General features: G+C 33.0%; 1 pseudogene; it reads right to left on the minus strand.

Moving 5' to 3' along the window:
• Positions 1 to 325: 325 nt before the first annotated feature.
• On the minus strand, positions 326 to 6,064 carry LOC149161867 (cyclin-dependent kinase F-4 pseudogene; annotated as a pseudogene).
• Between the last annotated feature and the right edge of the window lie 2,527 nt (positions 6,065 to 8,591).

The following is an 8,591-nucleotide window of genomic DNA, read 5'->3' on the forward strand; positions in this document are numbered from 1 at the left end:
CATTATGCACTTAATATTATATATAGATTGATAAATTCAAGAAAATCAATTAAAATGGCCAATGATCAAATAGTTTTATAGCTATTTGACTTTCTTTTGGCCATAAAGATGGAAAACTAGGTTATTGTAAGTCGTAACCGTTGATCAGCAGTACTGACTAAGAAGCAATCATCCAAAACAACCAAAGTCGAGGGCCGAGAACAATTGTACCTTCATACAGTGATTGAAATGCAACAAAGGGCATTAGAAAATCAGAACATGCACGCTTATCAAACTCACAGTGACATGCAAATATGATAGATGATGGTAACAGAGCAGACTGGCTTTACCAACCATCTGCCTTGATTGTTTCTCTGGTTGTAGTGCTAAGTAAACCAAGCGCAACCAGACACAGTTTGTCTATATGATTGCTGATAAATCATACACAATTTCCTTCAACAAGTGGAGGTTCTACAACATTATTAGTTGGACGACGATAACAGGGCTGCTTGCCATTATTTTTGTTACATTGCACCTCATTTTTGTAATGTCTTTTCGTAGCTACTCTTCGTTGTGGTGCCACATATAAAGAATGATGTCCCTTTGTATCTGAGGCGTGACAGGAAGTTTTCACCTCTGATTTCTGCCCACTAGGTTTTGCCTCAGATGCTCTCTTACATTTTTTAGCCGAAAATTGATACTTTAAGATCGGTTCTCTTACTCTAAGAGGAGGTGGTATATACAGGCGAGCCTGAAAAAATGGATGGTTAAGCGATTCGGCTGCGGTTGGCCTCTTGTTTGGATCCCATGCACAAAGTGAAGTGATGAGATCAATTGCTTCAGGGCTTGCATTTGGTATCAGATTCGAAACATGATTGTCCGTAAACTGCGGAAATTGATATTGTATAGATGTTGCAAGCCTTAATCCTTGTGACCAAGTTTTCTGATCAGGACTACCAATTACACTGCATATTTTGTATATCTCATCTGCTTCACTATATCCTGGGAAAAGAGGACGAAGGGTAAAAAGTTCTGCCATGATAGCACCCATTGCCCACATATCAACAGCGGAACCATAGGAAGGCGACTTGAGCAGAACTTCTGGAGCACGGTACCAACGTGTTGCAACATAATCTGTAAATGGCGGCTCTGAGGAGATCTCTCGTGCTTGACCAAAATCGGCAATTTTGATAACATCTTTCTTCATGAGCAAATTTTCAGGTTTAAGATCGCGATGAAAATACCCATGTTGGTGCATATAGGCAATCGCTTGAAACAATTGGAAGCACCAATTCCTCACTTCAGATTCTGTAAAAGGATTGTTGCGACCTTTCATTAACTCGTACAAATTGCAATCCATGTACTCAAACACAAAGTATAATTGATCATTTTCTTTGATAATCTCATTCAGCTTAACAATATTAGGATGATTCATTTTTCGAAGAGACTTCGCTTCAGGAAGATTCATACATTCGTCCCAGGAGCAATACTTCGTCTTCATTTTCTTAATGGCAACAATCTCATTAGTTGAGTGTTTGATTGCCTTGCGCACAATCCCGTAAGTGCCATCTCCCAATTTCTCCAGAACCTGGTACTGATCCATTGCTCTGTTGGAAGGTCAGTGGAAATAACAGAGTTCAATGGCTCAGAGCATTCTTATTGAATTTGAAAGCCCTCCCTAACCTGGATAGAAATATGGACTATGGAAAAACAGCCAGTGGTAGTCATGATTCGACCAGTAATTGAACGTAGGTTGTGAGACCGTATTCCATATCTTCGAACTGCGCTGAATGACCGTTCTAACATTGAAAAGGAATCAGTGAAAGTCCTAGACAATCCTTCTTGTTTTGAAGCGTTCTAGCAAAGGTCGAGATTCGATCAGCCGACCGCACACATCACTTGCCTGTATTCAGATTTTCTTTTAGAGACATTTGGTTTATAGCTTGACAAGTTAACCTTGTTAAGGTTTCAAAGCGTACACACTTTAGATACAGATCCGGGCAGGGATCACATTTACATTGCTGGCCGACCCTTTAATTCTTAATTGACAAAAAAAGAGGTTTTACTGGTAGTTTACGCTTAAAAAAGAACTTGGTTTTGGTGTTGCTATGGTGGTTCCTCGAAATCACATGGCACCTTTCATGAAATCCCATATGTTTCATGAAGTGCGTGTCGAAGTCTTCACGAGGGTGGAAAAAATCTTTTATCCATAATTTTAGAACAAAGTGTATATATATAAAATGAGATTACGAGGAGTTCTAGCAGACATAACAATATAAACATAAATACTCAATATCTAAGGCTTAATACGGGGTTTTATGGTTATGTGGGATTATATAGAGCTTTATTTCAAATAAGCGTTGTCCTAAATACATGACTATATACATGTGTTTTTGCATGAACTACTCATCTTCCCATGTCGCTTCTTCTATTGGTAGGTTCTTCCATTTTTTGAGGTACTCAATAATTGCTCGATTTCTTTGTTACTTAGTCATTATTTTCAAAATTGATTTTGGTTCTACTATTATTTTCTAATCTTCATTAATCTCTGGTAGAATTGCACTGGTACCTTGTCACTGATTACCTTCTTTAAACAAGAAACATGGAAGACTAGATATACACATGAGGATGGAAGCAACTCCAATTTGTAAGTGATCCTTCCAATCCTCCAAAACACCTTATAGGGGCTATAATACCTTGGTGTTAATTTATTATCTTTATTTTTTGCTTAAGGGACATCTGTTTATATGGTTACAATCTCACAAATATCCAATTCACCACTTCAAATTCACTTTCACTGTGATGATGATCTACTTGTTGTTTCATCTTATTTTGTGTCATAATCAAACTATCCTTTAATAGTTTGAAAAAATATTGTTGGTGTCATGTTTTCCTTCACTGTTTAAGCTTTTATAGCCCCTTTTAGGGTTGATATGATGGATGGAAGATGATATCCATAAAGGGCCACACATTGCAACATTTTTGACCAAGTATAGATGGTTGTGTTGCAGGACGTTTTTTTATCAAGGGGAACCATTTGATCAATTGTGTCTATTTATCATATGCAAAGAAATGTAGATATCCCTCTAAACATTTATTCACAATCTCAATTTTCCCATCATATTGAAGATGGTAAGATGAGTTGTGAGCCAATTGAGTACCCAAACAAGAAAATAATTAAGTCCAAAAATTTACAGTGAAAGTTGGCTTTTTTGTCACTTACAATAATCATTTGTATTCCATATAGCTTTTGAACTATATCCATAAATGCTTCTACCATTGTATTTTTCTTTAAAAGGACGAGAAAGAGAGAAAAAATATGCATACTTTGTCATTTGATCTACCACTATCATCATGAAGGTTTTAATGGCCAAGCATGTGGAAGCTCTTCACACAATGGAGGATGCAATAAATTACTTGATAATGTAACTTCCATGATGGGGGATGCAATAACTTGAGTGCTTTTCCCAATGTTGAGGTTTTACTTATAGTTTATGCTTGAGAAATACTTTGGTTTTGGTTTTTCTATGGTGGTTCCTCGAAATCCCATGACACCTTTAATGAAATTCCATATGTTTCATGAAGTTTTTTTTGAAGTCTTCATAAAGGTGGAAAAATATTTTATCTATAATTTTAGAACAAAGTAAATTAAAATATAAATGAAAAGAGAGATGAGAAAATGAAAGGATATTCAAAAACAGATGATTCAATAATGAATTTATTGATATTAAGTTGAGCATATCATAAAGATATGAAATATAGATATGAAAGAATTTCACTCTAGCATTATATTTCAAAAAATTTCTTAAAAAAATTAATTCAAAATGGAATTTGAAAAGACGTTGATTAAGGCATGAATAATGTCGTGAATTCAATAAAGTTTTTCCTCAATTAAGGGATTGACCTCCATTGAGGTATGAACCCCAATGGATAACTTTTTCAAACTCAAACATACACGGAAAAGACCCAAAACTACAAAAGTAAAAAACCAAGGCGTGTGAACAAATAAAAAGAAAAGTGAAATAAATGAGAAGTGTATGCAAACACATATTAATTTTTTAAGCTTATGCCTAAATTACAACAAAAGGGAGAGTGTGGATCACTTAACAATCAAGATGTGGAATATGGAAATATGATCACAAACAACATAACAAAGATGAAGAGGAAGAGAAATATAATTAAAGAATGAGGAAATTGATAAGTATAATTGAGAGAATTTGCAATATCATGCATATAGAACAAAACCCAAGAGAAAAAGTAGATGATACAATGTAGTAAGAATCCAACTTAACAAAAAATGTAGGCAACGTTAACATATACATGGGAATTATGTGTAACAAGTCATTGGCTAGTGTTCAATTCATCCTATTGTCAAGTCTTTAGTGCATTTAAATGGAGTGTCTTTAGGGAATTTGTTTGAGAGGAATATTAGTATTTTTTCACTATATTCACTAAATGGATATCACACTCATAGTATTGTTTGATATTTTGGTTTATCATTTACCCTTTATCTTTTATATTTTAATACATGTATTATATGTAGCATATACACAAAATTGATCTGACTATGCAAGGATGGAGTTCATATAATTGTCAAACTAGCTTTCTTAGGTTTTAAGAATAATTGGAAGTTGTGGTGGCTTTCAAAGGAGAGAAACTTTTTAGAGAATTTGGATGCAAATGAAATTGAAGAATTTGTAGACTAGACTTCTGATTAGACAATTATAAAAAATTATAGTAACATTATCAAGTTATTTTTTGGAGACAAAATTAGTTATTACACGAGACCAAATCTTATGCAAATTTGTTAAACACTTAGAATTTGTTATGAAACTTGTGCCTTAAAAAATGATAAGAAACCAATAATTACAGTTCTCTTTGAAGGGGAAACATCCTTTTATAATTAATCCAATGTATAAGACAATATTTGATGATCCTAAGACTAGGTCTACTTAGCGTGTGTGTGTGTGTGTGTAGGAGCCAAAGGGTACAATATAATAAAATGGGACCATGAGAGGTTCTAGCCTACATAACAATGTAACAATATAAATGTAAAGACTCAATATCGAGGGCTTAATAAGGGGTTTTATGGTTATGTGGGGCTTATATAAGGCTTAAGATGCCCCTACCATTCAAAGAAGTGTGTTCCTAAATACATGACTATCTATAGGTGTTTATGCATGAACAAATCATCTTCCCATGAAATATCTCTTCCATCGGTAGGTTCTTCCATTTGAGGAGGTACTTAATAATTGCTCGATTTCTCAGTTGCATAATATTTGGTTTAAAATTGATTTTGGTTCTAATATTATTTTCTAATATTCATTAATATATAGTAGAATAACATGGACTGGGAACTTGTCATTGATTTCCTTCTTTAAGAAAGAAACATGGAAGACTGGATATACATGTGAGGATGTAAGAAACTTGAATTTGTAAGTGATACTTCCAATGCTCCAAAACACCTTATAGAGGCCACAATACCTTGGTGCTAATTTATTGTCCTTGTTTTTTGCTTGAGGGACATCTATTTATATGGTTATAATAAATACCCACTTCACCACTTCAAACTCCTTTCACTGTGATGTTGATCTACTTGTTGTTTCATGCTATTTTGTGTCATAACCAAACTATCCTTCAATAGTTTGAAAAAATAATGTTGGTGTTGTATGTTGTCCTTTTCTATTTGAGATTTTATTACCCCTTTAAAGGGAGATGTGATGGATGAAGAATAAATTCCATAAATTTCCATAAATTGTGAATTTTTTGATGATGGAAGATGTGTTGTAATTTTTTTTTGTCAAGGGAAACCATTTGACCCATTGTGTCTATCTATCAAATGAAAAGCAATGTAGGTATCCCTCTAAAAAATTATTCACAATATAAATTTTCCCATCATAATGAGGGTTGTAAGATGAATGTTGAGCCAATTGAGTACTCAGACAAGAAAATAAATAAGACCAAAAATTTCGAGTGAAAGTCAAATCTCTGTCACAATAATCATTTATATTCAATGTAGATTTTGAATTGTTTCGATAAATGTTTCTACCATTGTACCTTGCTTTAAAAGGATGAGAAAGAGAGAAAAAATATGCATACTTTGTCATTCAATCTACCAATATCATCATGAAGGTTTTAATGACCAAGCATGTGGAAAATATTCACATAATGGGGGATGTAATAAATTCCTTGATGGAGGCTTTATTAGTTAATTTCTATCTTGGGAACTTTTTCAAGTTGGAAGCTTTGAATATTCCTCACTTCTTATGGATGAACCCTTGATTCCCAAGTTCATGGCTCCAACTTTTCCACACCAAATATGTGTGGAAACATAGGCTAATGTCCCAAATTTAGTATAGGGAAGTGTTGACAAGCGGAAAAATTCCTCCTATAACAAGTGAATATTTACTTGATCAAGGACCTAATTCAATCAATTCAATCCCTATTCGTTTAGGATGGAAATACTCTATAGATCAAAGAGCCAATTGCCTTTGTTATTCTAACCCAAATAAATGATAAAATTAAACAAAAAAGGGAAAATATATGACATAACAAAGTATATACACTATATTATCAAAATATTACAAACTTTCCTAATCTATTTTGGGCTCCTAATGAGTTCTTAATGATTGTATATATTTTTTTTCCAAATTTATTTGCATGTAGTAAACTAATATACTTTACAAAAAATAAAACCTATCTCATGAATGAGAGAAAATCACTGAGGCTATCTTTTTTGATCGGAAAATAAATGTCAATCCATTTAAAGACTGATAATAACTTTTAGTTTATTTAAAAAACTCAATAAAACATTAAGCTTTATCATTTCAGAAGAAAAGACAAAAAACATATTCAAATATTCAGTAGGTACAAATGAAAGCCTTGAATCAAAACAAAAACAATTCTTTAAACAAATTAGAAAGACATATAGTATTCCGAATATGGAGTTCAAAGGCATATGAAATCCTAGTGGTCTTCAAAAATTGTTTGCAACTTTTGATTATAATATAAATATCATTGAGTACAAATATTTTCAACCCTTAATCCAATGTAAAGGGATGTATAGATACCTAAAATTACAAAAATAAGATAATATCTATTTTTCTAAAAAAAGGAAATCTTTGGATTTTCTTACATAAAAAGAGAAACAAATAATATCTCATTGATTTGACTTAATCCTTTTGTTTTCTAGGTAGGTCGCTAACTCTCCTCCATTATTTCAACTTCTAGCTCTGAGTCATCCATTGTTTGAACGGAGTAATATCATTCTTGTTATCTTTAATGTATTAGGACTTGTGATATTGTGAATGACGAACATGCATGAAGCTCTTCAAAATGACTTGGAATTGATCCATACATCTTTCATTATACCTCTTCTTCTAGTTGTATTTGGATGAGAATTTAGAAATTATTTTTATTTGTTCAAATCGAAACTTGAAAAAGATTTGATCATTTTATGAGTAATAGGCGTTCATCTCTTTTATTTAATCACTGTTGGTTGTCCTTTTTCTTTCACTACTTGTTGGGAAATTATTGCTGGTAATGCCTCCCTGAGTCCTTGAGGATGAGGCATTTCAAACTCGTCCAAAATATCCAATGCACTATCCCATACAACATCCCACCAATCGATAACTTCTATAATCCATTCCTTAATAACTTTACATTGAGAGCCTCTTTCATCTAAGGAAGCTTGCATTAAGTTTTTATCATTTTTGGATAATTTCTCTTTGCTTTCAAGACTCAATTATTTTTCCCAATCTACAATTTTACCAAGTTGATTACTCAATACCTCATCTTTTTCAATTATTTATTACATCTAATTAGAAAAAGAAATTAAATCTCGATAAAAATTGTAAATTTTTCCCAACCCCTTGAAAACCTTTAATTCTAGTTTTCTAAGTTGCTCATTTACAACTAAATCTTGAACTTTAAAAATGTTAATGTCCACATATGTACCTTTAATTTGATTTAATTTTTCTTGAAGAGATTTGATTTTTACTTGGAATGCTATAGTAATTGTTTGCATGTTTACATATGTTTCCTCTTTCAAAATTTTAATTTTTTTGTTCTGAGCCTATTTCAAAGTTTCAACCTGTTGGGAGCGTTGGTTTTCCAATTCAGATATCTTTGTCTTCTACTTTTCTTCTAAATCTGACTTTTCCAACCTATGGCTATCCTCCATTTATTTCATTGCTAATCCTTATCTTAGGACAATGACATAAGATTGCCACTTTTTTTCATCATATAATATTCTTTTCTTTAAAATTAGCTTCCAATTCCTTTATCCTCTACATCCACAGGAAAATCTAGGTAGATCAACCCAAAGGGATCTACCCGTTGGCCAAACTAGCAAGGCCTAACCGCAAGGGTATCGAGGATATTTGACCCTGCGACCTCCTGATAGGAGAGGTACTTAACAACAAGAACTCGACCAACTGAGCTATCCATTGGGGCCTCCAATTCCTTTATCCTATTTTTACTTTTATCAAATTCTTGAGAAAATCCTTGTAATGTGATTTGATTATATGTGATGAAAGCCCCTAGGGATAAATTTGTTTCAATTTATTTTTCTTTAGGCCCTCTTGTTGCTTGCAAACTCATTTCTGAAGGTG

This window comes from Pinus tabuliformis, chromosome 5_2 (genome assembly GCF_031772625.1).
Source record: "Pinus tabuliformis cultivar Carrire ecotype Pingquan chromosome 5_2, CPIR1, whole genome shotgun sequence".
Lineage (NCBI taxonomy): Eukaryota > Viridiplantae > Streptophyta > Pinopsida > Pinales > Pinaceae > Pinus > Pinus tabuliformis.